Source organism: Haemaphysalis longicornis, unplaced genomic scaffold (genome assembly GCF_048455015.1).
Source record: "Haemaphysalis longicornis isolate Haplotype H1 unplaced genomic scaffold, Haemaphysalis longicornis Haplotype H1 scaffold_2, whole genome shotgun sequence".
In the NCBI taxonomy this organism is placed as follows: domain Eukaryota; kingdom Metazoa; phylum Arthropoda; class Arachnida; order Ixodida; family Ixodidae; genus Haemaphysalis; species Haemaphysalis longicornis.
The window spans coordinates 9,796,457-9,815,387 of NW_027526295.1; the positions used below are offsets into that span (position 1 = coordinate 9,796,457).

Sequence of the window (18,931 nt, forward strand, 5' to 3'; positions counted from 1 at the left end):
CGTTGACGTCCGTAGTCGTGGTCCGCACCCCTCCCCCTACACTAAAAAAAAAAAAAAATACTATCCGGCGCCTGGTTTCGATCCCTCGACCCTGCGGGCGGAACGCAATGTACATGGTGCTCTACCCACTGCGCCACAAAGCCGACACAGAATGGGGGGCTACGAACGCGCCTTATATCCTTGACTCATTCAAACTACGTCAAGAAGCTGCTGATACAACGCATTCACTACCCCCAACTCCCCAAACACTGAACGTTAACGCAATACACCCACCCCCTATGCGACGCATTTACTCGAGTCCCCCTCGCGGGGAGATGGGCCCAATTTTTTCCGCTTACGGAGCCCACCGAAATACTTGTGAGGGTCTTCTTTTGTTGGGCCAAGAGGTGTCGTTTTGACGTCCTAGACCGTTTCTGCCAACACATCTAAGGACGTGACTGAGGACTAATTTCCGGTATACAAAAGTTCCCCATCGTGTGAGGCGTGCCGCTAAAAAGTGTGTTTAGGCGACGACTGCTGCTGATGGTTTAAATTTATGGTAGCGCACGAATTCCAAACATGCCTGTGTAAAAAGCTGAGCCACATTCTCGTTTGCAGGTGCGCGAGAGAAAACTTTTATTGAGCCACTGGTTTTAGGGAAGCGTGGTGGCCACGGTTGGAGGTCGGCGGCGACGATGGCAGCTCGTTCCACCAAGGTGATCTCAACGCCGGGTCGGAGCTACCCAGCGCACCCTCCCATTGCTCGTCATGGGTGATTAAAGGGACGGGATTGGATGGACAGGCCCACATAGAGTGGGGAATTGTGGCGCACTGGCCACATGCGGGGCAATGAGGTGAGGCGTAGAGGGAAGGGTGGATGTGATGGAGCACGGGTCTGCAGGGAAAGGAATGAGCCTGCAGAAGTCGCCAGGTACGCGCTTGCTCATGGCTGAGCTGTGGATGCGCCGTGGGGTATTTTCGACAACCGAGGCGGTAATGCGTCATGATACAAAATTAGGCGGTCTCTGGCTGATCGCGCCCCGTGGTAAGGAAGTACGCTGCCTTCCGCTCGGATTGTGACTCCTCGAGCCGCGTCATGGGCGGCCTCGTTCCCCCCGTTGGAGGATTTGGAGTTGGAGAATTTTGAGCGATAATGTTGAGTGCCAGTGGCGAAATTAGACCACGGGCAAAATTTGAGATGACCGTCTTTAATCAGAGATTACCCTCGTTGGGATCGGCCTTTGTGACAGAGCGAGCGCAATTGCCGCCTCCTCCGCCGGGGCATGGCAAGGGGTGCGAACAGTAAGGGAGCATAACGGGGGGTCGTCCGGCCTATTCACGATGGCCGGAGCATAACCATCGTGGTAACGGTATTCTGCCGCGTCTATGTATAACATATCCGGTCTTACAGGCAGGCGTCGCTGAAGAGCCTGCGCCCGTTGCATTCTGTGACCCGCATGATACACATGGTGCATGTTGCGTAGTACAGGATGAACGACCAGTAGAGCGGCACCAAAGAATTACAGAAAGTTCCCCGTCTGCGCTTCAGTGTGTACGCCGATGACATCACTCTCTGGGTGACAGGTGCAGTGATGCGTACATTGAAGAGACCCTGCAAAATGGTGCAAATATCGTAGTTAAACAAACAGAGTTAGCCGGTCTTACACGTTGACCTAGCAGGTCCGAGCTGCTCGTTTTACCCCTTAAAAGAACAGCCCGCACAACGTCAGATATCTCCATCTCTATTAGTGGTCATTCAGTCCCGGAAGGTCACACAATAAAAGTTCTCGGGAATGGAACCAATACACAATATATCACCCAGTTAACTAAGCATGTTGTCCAAACAATTGGTCTCATAAAAAGGACTGCCAACCGCCGGCATGGGTTGTGTGAGAGTGAGAGATTCCCAGGCAGCACAGGACTGTTCGGCCTAACGCAAGCCGGTGTACTTAGGCCGGTGATTTTCTGTTCGGCCTTTTTCCGGCAACCATGTTCAGCCCGTGTCCAAATGTGGGCCTTTTGGCCGTATACGGCCGTACTCCTATCGCTGTCCAACGGCCAGTGACCATCGGCCAGTCGACCGGCTTACGTTCATACGGCCAGATTCTAGCCGTAGGGCTCCGGCCATCCCACCCGTGTGCGGCCGAAGTACGGCCACCGGAGGACAGCCGAGGTGTGGTCGTCAGACTCCAGCCAGACTAAAGCTGCCGGAAATTTGGCCGTGGTACGGGCATTGTAGTTCAGCCACAGTATGTAAATGTACTGAGGCCGGTGGACGACCACTGCATGGAGAGAGCCAGCAGATGACTCAGTCACGCTGTGCAGCAGCACAAATTCAGCATTTTGGGTCCACTGCACCCACATCAAAGTGAGCCCGCGCGCAACCACCAGCCGTCCAGCGTTCAGCGAAGCCTTGCTTAATTATCAGCGTCAGTTGACACCAAAATTAATTTATTAAACAGTGCTCACAAATGGTCGTTCCTTTAATTGCGGTGCCTCTTTTACTGTCGAATACAGAAAATATTAAATTCTTTGCACAGCTGGAATAGATGTGTTGTCCAGGTCCTGATATCTTCTGTGGGGCGGATTACCTGTAATAAACAAGGAAGGATGGGGGGTGGGGGAAGGGCGAAGGCGCATACTTTAGCGGGTTAAATTGCACAAACTATTTTTAAAACAGCCGCTTGACCAGTTTTGTTGTATATAGAACCGGCGCGAATGCCTTTACGAAGCGTTTTGGTACTCCACAGAACACTCGCACATTCACACAAACAGTATGTCCAGTATGTGCCCATTTTTCTTGCAAAGAAATTTTCTACTCGATCAACTTTTATGATTATCTTTCACAGGGCTGATCCTAAGAGAGGTCAAAGAAGTGCTTTCACTTTCAATCTATTTTTTATGTTGTTTTCACGAGTTACGTGCACACCACCTATTAGTCCAAAAGAACTGGATGCGCAAATTCGGATATTTTAAAGGGTTGCCAAGAGCCAAGGGTGGCCAACCGACAAGTGAGCTTATGCCTGACGAGAGAAACCTTGACCGTGGTCGGGCGGATGTCTGCTGAAGACAGCACGGACTACACAAAGCTCAAGCAAACGCTGCTCCAATGGTTCCGATACACGGACGATGGTTACCGCTTGAAGATTAGGGATGCGTGGCCCAAGATTGCTGTAACTCGTCGACAGTTCGCAGGACGTCTCTCTGGGTACTTCTCCCATTGGCAAGAGCTGGCGAAAACTGCGAAGACTTAGGACGCACTACGAGACAAGATGATCTCCAAGCAATTTCTTAGGTGGTGCGACCTTAGGTTGGCGATCTTCCTGAAGGACCGAGGGAGTATTTACTTGGACATGTTAGCGACAACGGCAGATCAGTACTTTGAAGCCCAAGGAATTGTGAATCTCGCTCGAGGGAAGAAAGAAACGGGGAAACCGATGGTTGCGGCCAAACGTGGCACCGCAAACGAAAGCAAAGGAAAGCCGCTTTGCTTTCTGTGCAAGAAGCATGGCTCACCGAGGTTCGGATTGCCGGACAAAATCAAGAGCACAGATGTCGCCACCGGTCTGGAAGTGTAAGAGGACAGGGCGCAGAGCAGAGAATCGTCCAGCAAATTCTCGAAAATGTGGGGAAGAATCATGCTCTGTCTTAGGACCCCAGAAAGCTCAGCATGAAAAAACGATGGAACCTGGGGATGACAAGCAACAGGTCAATCATAGTCAGGACATGTGCGATGGTATCGAAAACAATGCAACTTGCAATGGAGGTTAGGAGCCGTTACCGACATTACAGGGCTATCTGGAAGGAAAACTTGTTACTGTATTACGGGATACTGGATGTAATACAGTAGTAGTGAAACGGCCCCTGGTTCCAGACTGCAAACTGACTGGTAGCACCTGTACCGTCCTCTTACTAGACCGGTCTGCAAAGACCCTACCAGAGGATAGGGTGTACGTGCAATTTGTTGCTCTTTAAGGGACAGGTGATTGCTGTTTGTATAGAGAACCCGTTGTATGTAGTTCTGAAAAACGTTCCGGGTGTAGGCGCAGACCCACACCATATCGCAAAGCCGGGACAATGACCGAGTCTCTCTCAGACTGACCACGAGCATGTTGTCCGTAAAGAGGAACCTAAAGACACAACAGCTTTGAATAGACAACGGCAAGAGGACGTGTCAGCAGCTGCAGGGAAAGAAGGAAAAAAGCCAAGGGAATTGCTTGTGCCACAGATCAACCAACCCCTTAGAATCAACCCCCGGAAGAGTTACAGAAATTGCAGCGCGCTGACCCGTCGCTGGAAACTTGTTTCACGGCTGTGGGAAGGAAAATCACGTTCACAAATTCGGCACTCACTGAGGTTGCCCTGATACGTGACGTTCTTTTTCAACACCACCACACGGCAGAACGGCGAGATTTGCAGCACCTTGTAGTCCCCAAGAATTTCCGGAACAGCGTGATGAAGATAGCTCATGAAGATCTGTCTGGTCACCAGGCGCAACGAAGGACTGCAGACCAGGCCCTTGAAGAATTTTATCGGCCGGTGTACAGGCCGATGTTATAGGTTCTGTAAAGTCATGCGAGAACTGTCAAAGGACAGTACTATAACACCTCGTCGCTAGAGTTCCTTTGCGAAGTATGCCCATCATCGACACCGCATTTCAACGGGTCGCAATTGACATTATCGGCCCCCGGTCCCCAACTTCATCTAAGGGAAACCCATAAATATTAACGATGGTAGACTTGGCTACGCGTTACCCGGGCGCGGTAGCACTACCAAGTACTGAGATTGAGTGGGTAGCGGAAGCGCTTGTAGAAATGTTTTCCCGTGTCGGAGTTCCGCGAGAACTAGTGAGAGACCGTGGAAAGCGTTTAGCTCGAACCTTATTCAGGAACTCGGGCGACTGCTTTCGTTTCGGCAACTACCCACGCTTCCCCATCACCCCACGGCCAACGGACAGATGTAAACGTTTAATGGAACTCTAAAGCAAATTGTTCGCCGCATGTGACCGGAAAGGCGGAAACAATGGGTTAGATACTTAGCTCCATTGCTCTTCTCATACCATGAAGTTCCACAAGGAAGTCTGGGATGTTTTTCCATTCGATCTCCTCTGTGGTTGCTTCGTACGGGGCCTAAAGTCAATTCTTAAGGAACTGTGGGCAGGGGCCAACATTGATTGCGATACGAAGGCACCATACTGATATGTCGTATAGCTTAAGGAGCCACTGCAGAACGCCTGCAAGGTGGTGCAGTAAGTACTCCAGAAGGCGAAAATGACGCAAAATAAGTATTACGGCAGAAGAACAAGAGTTCCACAGCTAGCACCAGGGGACAAGGTAATGCTGCTTCTTCTACCAGCAGATAACAACAAGCTTATGGAATAGACCCTTCATGATAGTTGACAAACACAGCGAATATGACTACCTGATAGACCTTGGAGCCCGGAGGAGCCTATTTATAACCTTCTAAATAAGTACGAGGAAAGAGAGTCCGAGTCTGCAGTACCCCAAAACGCCACCGTTAGGGTTCAGACGGACATTGCTGATGAACAAAACATACCCTTTGCTGCTCTACATCAACTGGAAACCAATCGAAATGTACCAGTAGCAACGACCTTGAGCAACCAGCAGAAAGACGACATTAATAAACTGCTGGAAGAGTTTTCCGACGTGTTTTCGGATGTACCAGGTAAAACAAACATTGTGGAGTGCAAGTTGTGCCTAACCACTGAAACGCCGGTAAAGGTACGTCCGCACCCCATACTATTTGCGATCGAAAAAACTGTAGAGGAGGATGTTCAGGACATGTTAGCGCAAGGAATAACTGAACCTTCGGATTCACCGTACCAAGCACCAATCGTCGTGGGGAAGAACAAAGACGGGAACATTCGGCTCAGTATTGACTTCAGGCAGCTAATTCGAGTCGTAGTCACGGACAACGAACCGATACCTCGAGTGGGCATCATATGATGTTTGCCAAGCCGAACCAAAGCCGCTAATTCTCCAAGCTTGACTTTACGAAAGGGTACTGGCAGGTGTCCATGCAAGACGCATCGAAACCTTTAACTGAGTTTCAAGCTTCTTCTGGTGTTTATCAGTTCAGATTCATGCCGTTCGGTAACAAGACTGCACCTGTGGTCTTTACCCGACTTAGGAGACTAGTCGTGGTGGTGGTGGTGAAAAACATTTATTAGGTCTCTGTACAAGTGAGAGGTAGGGGCGGCCTTAAGGGCCGACCCTGTACAAACTCTAGTAGGAGTCCCTAGGCCGGAACCCCTGTCGCTTCCGCGGCGGCGCGCAACACATCCAATATATTGCGCATCCGCGTAGCCAGAAGTTTAGAATTCCAGTTGAGAAATACTCTGGTGAGAAGAGTCTTGAGACATTATTACATTTTTGTACGTGATATTCTTTTTATAATAACCAGAAAAGAACTGCAAGTCAGGCTTATTTGTGTTACGTGCAAAACTTGCGAACTGACACGAAATTTCACAGCTGAGATAACTATGTGAAAGGCTTCCTTTGTATATGGAGATGTGTCCCACCAAGCTTCAGCAGTAACCGTTCAATATAACATATTGCCACTACGCAACTGCTGTTCACCAGAACTGAAAAAAGGATTTTAATGAGGAGAACTTGAACCTTGCTCTTTAAACTAGACCAGCTTGCAATAAATCTGTGCCGTTGTGCGCAGTACTGCACGACGTAGACTTCAATACACATTTGCTGCTGACAATTCTGTCACGGCGTGGTAGCGTATTCTGCTCCTTGGCTACTGCAGTCGGAGTTCCGATCCCTGCTGGTGCTAGGTTCATTTCTTTATTTTTGACTTTCCGGCTTCCTTTTACCATTTCGTCCTTTGGGGAGTATCGGAACTCACCAACCGGATGGCGTACTAACCGTTCGTCCACTCACATTTAGTCCCTGTGTAATGATTGGGGCAAAGTCGAGTAGTCCCCCTGAAGACGAAATTTTAGTCCTTTTGCCTAACCATGCATGCAGTCTTTTTAGGCCGACTATTTGGAAATAACTTTTTCAGGAGGTTGAAATTTTCAGTCCAGTTGGCTTTGGGCCTACTCGGAGTCACCATGCCATAGGACGGATCAGGCTCCCATGCAGTACTACAACTTCAGTAATACACTCTTTAGCAGCGGGCGAAAGAAAGCGAGTAAAACAAATCGTATACATCAATGCTAATGGCAGTGGTATCTGAAAGGGTATGCGTATTGAGATATTCCGCTACCGCGAGTGAATTGGGGAAAAGAAAAGGATTCTCCACGTGCAAAGCGGATACACACTTCTGAAGAAAACCACAAACACAATAGTTCCACCTTTCTCGCTCTGTAATAATGACACGAAAAGGAATGCTAGGCTCGTGCGTTTTAGCAGTCAAGCTGAAGCTTGTTAGCCCTCTTGACTGCCTGAGCCAATTTGTTCAAATTCATATCAATCAACAGAGAGCAGCTACCTTTTCCCTTGCAAGCAAGTCAACATCAGTTTTCGTAAGGTTTTGCTCGACCGCGGCTAAGGCATCTCTGCCGCATGACTACGAAGTGAGACTCCAGCTCCAGGATCTTGAGCCAGGAATCTTCCAGACTCCTGAGACTCCTTGTCAGACTCCAGCACACGTAGCTCATTGGATGCAAGGTGATATAAGGTGTCGTTGTTCCCAGTGCCAGACAAAATAGACCACAAAATGCGACCTTCGTGCAAAGTTTGAGCAGGAACGGAGCAGCGACACGCTCCGGAAATTTTTTTAAAAGTGTTTCATTTATCGATGTAACACCCTTGTGGTGTCTCGTCGGCGACGGCCCCGAAGGGCGAAGCAGGAGACTAAGGGTGCGTTCCAATTTACCGTTTAGACAGCTTCGTTGCCGTCTTCGCGGACAGTACGCCATGTTAAGCCCCGTTCCAATTCGAACGAAGCAGTCAACGAAGACTGCTTTGAGGAGACAGCATCGAAGTCAGCAACGATGCAGGCTACCTTCCTGTCTAAACTAATAAGTGACGCCAGCGCCACCTTCTTGCGTATTAATGTTGAAATAAAAGCACTTGTTCCTGTATTTAAATATGTGGTATAAGTTACTAGTGATGCTGATGACCTTGTTTAATTTTGAAATTACTTAACGTTTGTAATAACCACAGTAACATTAGTTACGAAACTTGCGGTTTGCGCAACTCAACATGTCTGCTACGACGCTGTCGTCTGCGCTGGCGTTGCGCTTGCGACCGCGGCGCCGTTCCAATTTTATTTCTTTAGACGTCTAGTTAGACTGCTTCGTAGGCTGTCTACGAAGCTGTCTGCGAATTGGAACGCAGCCTAACGCTCAAGTCAAAGAGTCAAGCCAAAAAGATCATTTATTCAGACTGGCGTCGCATATATACCCGCGGCGTAGCCCCCTGGTGGTAGAGCCACCGAAACGCCGAGATGCGAAAACCCCGGATACTACATACTTCCCCCCTTAAAACAAACTCCCCCTTGGAATGAAATGCTACATACAGGAAACGAAATAACCCAAAATAGCGAAACAAGCTCAACTACTCAAAATGTCGTCTCCGCTCTGTCTACTTTTTCTTCGGGCACGATTGGCTACCCGTTGCAAAGCTGGTAAGTCCCTAGGAAACACTTGTTTTTTCATATTTCATTTGCACTCTATGCACACAACTTCACTGCACTTTCATGGCACACACACACCACTGTTTGTTTCATTTTTTATTTCATTTCATTTATTTAAACAAACCATGTCTCGGGAGAAGAGGCAAAGGCAGATTAACTCTGCCTGACGGCGGCCTTCAACCCCGGATATGTAACATTGCAACTTTGCACAGCAACGGTAGAAACAAAACGTGACAACTAGCTATACAAAGGTTATGTAGAAAAAACAAGTTTATACATTTTTTGAAATAATATAGTAGAAATTACAATAAGCGCACAACACAAATAAGTACAAACTACACAGCGTAACGCTACACAATTCCACCCTTAATGCCAATAAAATACAGGAAAAGCCAAAATTGTACATTTATCAAAAGTCATATAGCAGCAAGCACAACAGGCGCACAGGAAAAATTATCACAAACCACACAGAGTAGCGCCATACAAACTACACGGTGTAGCGCTAGAGAATTCCCGACATAAAGTAATGTTTAATTTTTTTCTTTAGTGCGAGGCAAGACGTAGTGTGTTGCAGTAATTCTACAACAGCTGGGTGCTTATTTAGATAGGTGGGAATTCGGTGATCTAATTTTTGCAACCATAGTTTGTTCGGATCATTGGCGTCCTAAAAACCTGGGCCGAAGATCGTAATGCACATTCACCGGTATTTATTGTTCTAAAGATAATAGGTTCTTTGATATTTCTCTACGAATGTAAAGACTAAGCTTAAGGTCAAACAACTGATGTATTGTAAGAATACCGTGCTGCAAAAATAACGAGGGAGAGTGGTGCGTACTAGGTACATTCATAATGCAGTGAAGAGCTCTTTTTTGTTGTACTAGAAGTCTGTTTAAATTAGTTGCCGTCGTGCTTCCCCACACTAAAAGACAGTAATGAAGATGAGACTGCACTAGCGTGAAGTACATTTGGCGCATGAGCCAGGTCGGGACCAGACATCTAATTTTATAAAGCAAACCAACAGACCGTGACACAACGGTGTGTACCTTACTAATATGAAGAGTCGAACAGAGGTTTTCATCAAAAAGAATTCCTAGAAATTTAAAAACGGGCACCCGTTCGATAGAAGTGTTCCGAAATTCTACCAAAGGGTCATACTCATCGAGCTTGTTTCTGGGTTTAAAAATAACATATTTTGTTTTTCCCTTAATTCAATTTCTTTAGAGTCAACCACTTTGATAGTTCAATGAGCCAGTTATTAATAGATGTTTCTAGGTCACGCAAATACATACCAGAAAAAAACACTAGTATCATCGGCATAGAGCGTAATAACAGGAGTGGAAGGAATATGTACAATGTCATTCATGTATAAAATAAACAGCAGTGGGCCCAAAATGGAACCTTGAGGGACTCCACAGGAAATAACTTTTGACGACGATCGGGAGCCATTGAAGCTAGTAAACTGTAAGCGTTCGGATAAGTAACTACGGAGACAATTCAAGGCGACACCTCTGATCCCATAAAAGGGAAGCTTATCAAACAATATGTCGTGCTTAATGGCGTCAAATGCCTTTCTGAAAGCTAGAAAAAGTCCAATGGTATATTCTTTATTTTCAAATAGATTTAGGATCCTTTCCTTAATATTTACCAATGCCATTTCGGAAGAACGGTGTTTACGAAAGCCAAATTGTTGATCCACAATCGCACCAGTCGAATCGAGAAATATGGTTAACCTTTTCTTTATTAAGTATTCTAGTAACTTCGAGAAAATTGGAAGGACTGAAATGGGTCTATAGTTGTTGATATTGTCCATTGGACCACCTTTATGCAATACGGCTACTCGGGCAATTTTCATTGCATTCGGAAAGATGGCAGTAGTGAACGCTTGATTACAAATATGAAGCAAAGGCATGCACAAAAAATTCGCGACAGCTTTAACAGGCGTGGTCAACAGAGAGCAGCTACCTTTTCCCTTGCAAGCAAGTCAACATCAGTTTTCGTAAGGTTTTGCTCGACCGCGGCTAAGGCATCTCTGCCTTAATGTCGTCGTATCCGGCCGGCGTGTAATTAGATAAAGATTGCAGAAAAGAATATATTTCGACTTCCGTGCATGGGGAGAGAAAAATAGTGTTATTGGAAACAGACAAATTTGTGTGATCAATATCGGCGTTTGAGTCATATACTGCTTCGGATACACATGACGTAACAAAATGTTGATTAAATTTTTCAGCAAGAAATTCGCTACTATATTCTCTGTCATTAAACGTGAGCGTAGATGGGATTGAAGTAGAAGGGTTGCCGATGATAGTCCTCGCTAGTTTCCAAAGTTTTTCGGGTTCTGTTGCGATAGACGAGAAATTTAATTTATTCCTTTTCGAAGGTCAGAATTGAGCCTGTTCCTTAAACGCTTGTATTGGTAAAATATTTGGGCACCTTTTTCGCGAATGAACTTATCGAAGAGCTCATCTCTTGCTTTAATTCTTTTGCAAAATTCACGCGATACCCATGGTTTTCTGGACTTCCAGTATATTTTAATCGGTTGCAGTGGGAATGCATTATCATAGGATTGTTTACTTTGCTAATAAAAAGGTCGTAAGACAGATCAGGATTGCTCGCATTATACACATCATTCCAGTGTGTGTTTTCCAGCATGACATGAAAAGCAAGCAAGGCTGACTCAGTGAATATACGAGTGAATACAGGGTTATCCCGTACAATTTTCTTATTTTTTAAAAGAAACAAAAAATTGGTAAATGGTCGCTTATGTTGACCGACAATATACCTGCATGAACAGTACTTGGGTAAAAACTGGTGACGCACAAATCAATAACCTTCCTACTTTCCAAAGTGATTCTCGTTGGTGAAACAAATAAATTACGGCCAAAAAATGATTCTGTGATATCTTGAAAATTTTGGCCCTGCAAGGTATAGGCAGGCATGCCATTGTTAATGTCACCGACAAGAATAATCTGAAGATTGAATTGTACTGCATATTCAAAGGAAGCGGTAAGAAACTACAAGAATTCCTGAATATTACGGGATGGAAGGCCATAAACTGACGAACCTGGCGTTTCTGGCGAACCCCCTGTCACCTTCGTCTCCCCATTTTGTTTTTCTTCTTTTTCTTGTCCTTATAGGCGGACTCGTCGTCATACTCGACGTCCTCGATCATGGGCTTATCCTCTTCGTTGGCCTTCTCGGCCTCTCCCTCGGGCTTGTCTGCTTCTTTCTCTTGACCCCCTTGAGCCTCACTGGTGCCCTCCTCAAGCTCAGACGAGTTCGCTCGAAATTGTTCTCGAAGGTCTGCTAGTTGAGGCTTCAGCAAGCACATTTCTTCCGCCAATTTCGCTTCTCTCCTTCTGCTTTGTGCTAGCTGTGATACATGACCCTGCAGTTCAAGGCGGAGTTGTTCAACCACTTCGCCCAGACTGGCTCTCTGTAGTTGTTTCCCAGCATCGGAAGTGGTCTTCTGTGAGAGTTAATTGGAGAGCAGAAATAGCATTTTCCAAAAGAGGTCTGCCTTTTGGCACCACATAAAATGAGAGAGGTTCCTGAATATTTTTGAACTGAGCAGTCGCTGTGAGACATCCTGACACCTCCCGAGTAATCTTTAAGAATTCAGAGTGGAGCTTCAACTGCTATTTGCGTAGCACAGTGACGTTGAAAAATTTCTTCGGATAGACTTGAGATAGTTCATCCTGTGTCTACCAGAAGGGAGAGTAAAGTGCCATTCACCTTGACATCGGCGTAGAATCTCTGTCGTGATGAATTTGCGTGTTGGCCCAGCTGGTTGACGACTATGGCTTTATCGTCCTCGGGTGGGGTCTCGATGTTTCGCAATGGTGGCCGGGTGTATCGTTTCACACGAGGTGACGACGGATGCGTGGTTGCAGAACGCGGCGTACAGCGGGCATTCCTGAAGTGGCCGATTTTACCACACCGGAAACACGTTTTCCCTAGAGCGGGACAGTAAAGTTTGGTTCGTTGCTCAAGGTGATTGGTGTCGCCGTGGATGGGTGAAAGTAGCCGGTGACGCTGACGCAGGAGGTAGATGATGAAGAAGTCTATTTACACTTATTTACAGAGCAGACGATGAAGCATAACACAAGACAAGGAAAACTGGATCAAAAAAAAGGCGCCGCAGCGCGCAAAAGGGGGTATCGCGGCGCGATCCCTGGAGGGGGCCCGGAGGCCAAAAAGGTGCCAAACCGCCGCACGGTTGGCGAGAAACTCGTGGGGCTCTGGCGCCCAGAAACCGCCACGGGAGCAAGTCTTGGTGCGACCACTCTGGGCCGCAGCTCCGAACAAACTCGTTGAAGCATGCGCGAGCAGGGCGCACGCAAAGCCGCCTCCTCACAGCAGCGCACATTCCAATTGGGGTTTTGTCCTCCGCTCCCCGCCTGTCCGTCCCCGAAGGTCAGGAGGATAGGAAAGCCCCCACCGACGCTGCGTAAAAAGCCGCCGGAGAGACCCAACAAAGGGTTGCAACTCGCTGGCGTCGGCGGAGGCCGCCCCGCCATTCCGCCACCGGATGGGGGGGACGCAACTAAGCCACAAGAAGGGAGGAGGGTCACCGCCCTGACGAGGTGCATCGGCGCTGGCATCATTACAGGGACACTGTTGAAAAGGGTGCCACATCATACCACAGCGGCCGCACACTCGAGGAGAACGCCGAGCACTGGTCCGGGCTAACCTAAGCCCCGGATGTGACGGTGATGCACTTCGGTTTCTTCTTGAGATTGTAGGGCGGAACTTCCGACGTGGAAAACGGGTGGGTCGCTGTTGAAGTGGATGCCATGTCCTATCATAACGGCCACAAGCCGTCGGCGGCGAACCCCGGCTGCCGGCCCCGAACGCAGTGGACCGGAACCGACGACGTGTAAATTGAAGCGGTCGAGTTCGTTGAGTCCCGTCGATCGCTTGAACTATTTCATCTCTGGCTGCTCGATATCGTTGCAGCAGATCCTGGACTTCAGTTTCGTTTTGGATGACTTGGATGGCTTTGTCAAACGTCAGTGCCGGACCTTCTGTGAGCAGACGTTCCGTGGGGCGGGCGGGGGCAAGTCCCACGATGAGTTGTTCCACGAGTGACGCGGCTTCGTCGGAGCCGTAGTTGCACTGTCGACCCACGTATTGCACACGGCGCACAAATTCGATCGCCTATTCCGCTTCTGCTTGACATAAACTTCGGAACTGTATGCGGTTCGCCCGCTGTGATGTCGTGACGTCGAAGTGAGCCCCTGAGCGAGAAATTCATAGTCGGTGCCGGTGCTTGCGCCCGCCGGTCTGGCTGCCTCGATCATGTGCGCAATTTGCCACTCCCAAAAAGGTCTTCAAGAGGGCCGCTTTGCGTCGCGGAGCGCATTTTTCACAGCCTGCTGCGATTAGGTACGTTTCGAACGAGCGGTGCCACTTGCGCCATGAAATGGCCGGCCTCCCCGGGCCCGCCAAAAATGGAGGTGGCTTCGCGGCAATGTCAGCCATCTTCCCAGGATAATGAACGAAGTGGTGCCGTGTTACTTTGCTTTCTGAAGTTTATAATATCCTGGTGCAAGAAATACCTCGTGCCAGTTGACGATGCCTGGCAGTATTACCTGAAGGTTACATGTCGCTGGACGTATTTGCTGCGTGTCGCTCGATGGACGTCGATTTCGGCACTATGTTGCTAGCCGCCCTTTCCTCGCCGGTGCGGTCGTCCGCGTAGGCCTAACTCTCTATCGCTCCCGGCTGACTCTTTCGGCCCTCACTACTTGAAAATAAAACTTAGGGCCTGTTCCGCGGCTTACGCACTATTAAAGGAATGTCGAGCGCTTACATTTCGGACGGTTCTTGAGTCGGCTGCGCCATTGTGGTGTCGCGTCGGCGACGGCCCCGAAGGGCGAAGCAGGAGACAAACGCTCGAGTCGAAGAGTCAAGCCAAAGAGATCATTCATTCAGAGAGACGTCACATATATACCCGCGGCGTAGACGTCACATATACTCGCGGCGGTGGTAGAGCCACCGAAACGCCGAGATGCGAAAATCCCGGATACTACAACACTGTATGTCCTGGTGCTGAGTCTATGGTGCTGAGGGCATCGGACAGAGGACTAGCCAAATTTATAGTGTTGCGGACGGATGAGCAAAAGAAATCGATGAAAAGAAGACGGCTTTTGAAAAGTTTCCAGATTTGAAAATGAATACTATGATCATTCCAAGGCTTGAAGTTGGTATTTGGCTTGCTCTTGTGACAGCGTGAAGCACAATAACATCGTTTGTATAAGTGGACGAGAAATTAAACGAATTTCCAGAATGGAAGACATTAAAGTTGGATGCTTTATCTCAATACCTGATTGATATGTGAAATCGTGGATGACAAATGACACATAAAGTTGGCGCCTTGATGAGACCGAACTGAGAATATAGAATCCTCACCCGCATCGACCGCTTCTTACGGCCGGCGAGCAGTTGACGGACACTCGCGCGCGTACGCGGTGCGTGTCAGCCCTCATTACATAGCCGTTTTTCACCCCGTCACGTCACCGTCTTCCGTCATGGGCCACGCTTTCTCTGGAGATTTTTCGCCGAAAATGGTGCGACTGTGACGAGAAGCCGAGCTCTAAGTTTCCGTTCGTCAACACGACGGTGCCACGCCTGTGGTAAACCAGCCAATCAAAAAAAAATTTTACGACTAAATTTCGCAAGAAGGGAGCACACGTAAAAATCTAAGCCATTTTCTTTACTTTTCAGATTAAGCCCGCTCAATTCAAGGCTAAACTGATCGCTAGGCAGACGACGCTGTACTCTGACGGTGAGCTCCAGTACGAACGCTACTCCGTTTACGTCTCTATCGCGGTTTTTTGACCTGACGGTGCCCTGATGGTGAAGGGGACCGCTGTGCGAATGAGGGCTCAGGCGACTGTCGTAGCACCGTCCTCTTTTGAATGGAACGGCACGTGACTGTTTGCTTGTTTGCTGAGCGCTCACGTGCCTACCATCGCATGAAGCTTGGGAACTTTATTTTATCGGTGAAATTCTCTCACACCAAAGAAAACAAGAAAAACACATTACAGTTCGCACGAATGACAAAATAGGACCGAATGAAAAAAACTGAAGACCCGTTTGGGCACTCTCAGCAACGTACTCGCGGCCATGCTTGCTTTCGTCAATAGCGTTGCAAGCAGACTCAAATTTTATGACAGAAATCAGGTGTGCCAGGCGTACACTTCACTTCAAATTATCGTGTAAAAGTTATTGCATGCGAAAATGCAGAAGGCCCCACAACCATATTGCGGTAGAGGTAATTCAAGGTAAAGTTAGAGTGCTCCGGACATTAATTTAATAGTGAGAGCCCGAATGTCCAACGAGACGAAAGATCCACCGAAGCGGAAGGTCCTATCGAGCCTGAATGTCCAACGAGACGGAAGATCCAACAATACGAAAGGTCCAATTGCGCCTGAATGTCAAAGGAGACGAAAGATCCACCGACTCTGAATGTCCAACGAGAAGAAGGATCCAAAGAGACGGAATATCCACCGTTGGACCTTTCGTCTCGTTGGATCTTTCGTATCGTTAGACCTTTAGACGCTGAACCCGTTCAAAATACCCTCACCCAGAAGCCCCTGTACTAGGGAAATTCAAGCAAACCCCCTAGCCACCGAGCACTTCACGCACTGATTCCAGCGATTACAGGGAACCCCCAGGTGTCCGAAATGCAGGGACTAACCGAGCATTCAGCATACTCTCTGGCAGCGCAAATTGAACCCCAAACTTTTTCCGTACCCAATGCTATCACCACTTCATGAGAAAGGAGTCTGGTAGACTACAGTTCCGAAGTTTAGAGAACACTGACTGAAGGCGCAGAGATGGCTATGTCCACTGTCCTGCGAGCTCCGGACAAGGAATGACTTGTGGATGTACAGTCACCTTCTTCGTCTTCACTTCATCACTCGTAAAAAATGGGAACAGAACGACATCCTTCCCGCTGCACATTGATCAAGGATACCCAAGTACGAGAAACTAGAAAAAATGTAAAGCATGCGCAAATATAACATTAAAAACGGCATCTTAAATAAAGCAAGTGAGAAAAATATACATAATGTAAAGCATGAACAAACACAACGTTAAAACGACATCATTGGGATTTTCAAACTCAAAATTCATTATTGCCTTTATCAAAACAAATAAGGCCCCCCTCTATGGACGTGATCACTAAGGAATTCAGTTTCCACTCGCCGAGGGTGGAACGGAAGCAGTTTCTATTTAAGAGGAGCGCTCAGCCTTGCAGTTGGTTTCAGGAATGGTTGGGTATAACCTATAAACAATGTAGACATTCGGAAAAACGCATACAATATCTTTTTCGTCTAACATTTTAAGCAGAACAATCGCGCTCTGTCAATAAAACTAACTTTCCAGGTCGGAAAAGAATCGTACTACGTCAGCGAAAAGTCCAGTCTACATGACCCTGCAAATTAATCTTCCAGTAATCCTCTTGTGTGGTAGATTAGGTCGTAATCGCTATGAGCTTGATTGAGAAACACTAAACACTAGAATCTATCGCAGCGGATGGTGTACACATATTTTTGAGGCCGGGACGCTGTGCTTCGGTAGTGAATAATTACATTGGAAACCTCTATTTCGACCTTTCTGCTGCCACGTAACCCATTGCCTCCCACTGAAATGGATCCAGTTCGTTCACACTGATAAATCTTATCTACGCTCAGTGCTTTTGCCCTTTCTTCAAAAACTTGAAATTGGGATCACAGAGACCTCACTAACTGGCCTACAGAGTTCATCAAGTTTGCAGCTGCTGACAGGTTTAGACCAGGTTTCTGAAGTGCAACATTTGCCAGGTCGAACCGCTCCAACATTTGAAGCCACAATGTTTCCATGAACGCTACTTCCAACTTGAACAGCTTCTCTAGAAGGGACTGTTTTAAAGGGGCCCTGAAAGGCGTTTTGAGCACACTAAATGAACTAGCGCAATCGTTAGATTGGGTCGTCCACGTCATCTGTGTCAAGTATTACTCTTTTATGAGAAGCGGAAAGCTCACACTTTTGTTGCAAAGTTTGTCGCTTTTTTCTTACCTTTACCTTCGTGTTTTTGGACGCCGCCATTTTCACATGTCTACATCATCGATTCCCAGATGTTCGTCATGAGCTAGACATCCTGCTATTGGGCGGCTTTTTCACGCACTTCCGGCAAAGAGATGAGTCGTCTGCTCAGCGTCGGCTCGCCGGCTGATCTGCCAGCGGAGTGCCGGAGTGCTTGGACATTTTCCGACAAACAAAACAAGGCATACTAAATAAAAGCGCAGAAAAACGCGGGACAAAGAGAAGAACTACACAGGACGAGCGCTTACTAACACAGGACGAGCGCTTACTGCTGGGAGTTCAGTCCGAGGAGTGCAAAACCCCTTTTGAATTTTTCCTCTTGTCACTCGAAGACAGTCAAGAACGGTTTAGCCGTGAACTGCCTCAGGTCTTCCTTGAAAACGTTGTGCCAGCACTGACTGCAGTCCAGCTTTTCATGTGAGGTGGCTCGCCTGAAGCAGACAGGGTTTCTTGAAGAAGTGTTGGTTTCGGCAGCGCAACGCGTTGTAAAAGACATCAAGAGCCCGCGTGTACTCATTGAGGATGAGGGTGAAGTGGCCCGTCGGGATAAGAAGGTGGCTGTACCTTACACCCATCGCGTGGCTCACCGATTAAAGAAGGTCGCGGGGAAGTTTGACGTCAAGGTAGTGTTCTCTCCACCAAACAAATTGTCCTCTTTGTGTGGGGCTATTGCAAGAACAGTCAACCAAAAGAAAAAAACTCGAGCAGACGGGTGCGGGGTCAGGCATGGAAAACAATTCATAAAATGCGCGGAAGGCGTTGTTTACCGAATCCCGTTTGATTGCGCTGGATCCTACGTACGCCAGACGGGCAGGTGCCTGAACATTCGTCTTCGAGAACACTCGTCTTCCTTGAAGGGGACCCCATGTTCCCATCTATCTGACCATTGTAGGAGGCATGGGTGTGTGCCTCTGTTGGAAAAAACAGAAGTCCTGTTTAGGCACCCCGAGCAACGTACACGCGAGGTGGCAGAGGCTTACTTTATCTTTCTGTGCAATAAGAATGGAACTTGTGTAAGCGCACCGTCCGTCGCCCTCCTTAATGAGGAAATCGCCTATCCTGAAGATAGCGTCCAGTGAAAAGGCAGTAAATTTCTTGGATTCGCAATGTTCGGTGCTGATGTTATCGATCTGTTAACTTTCGCGCGGATCATCGGGCATTTTGTTGCGGCGTATGGATTTGCTATATCTTCCCGACTGCTGTTGAATTACGTCAGTTTGTATGTATGATGCGCCACAAGGGTGCGCTG

At 47.8% G+C, this 18,931-nt stretch overlaps 1 protein-coding gene across 1 annotated transcript in view; it reads left to right on the plus strand.

The window, feature by feature from the left end:
- The window catches only part of LOC144168734 (dual oxidase maturation factor 1-like), a 408,321-nt gene that overhangs the window by 356,690 nt on the left and 32,700 nt on the right, over nucleotides 1–18,931 (plus strand). The window lies entirely within an intron of this gene.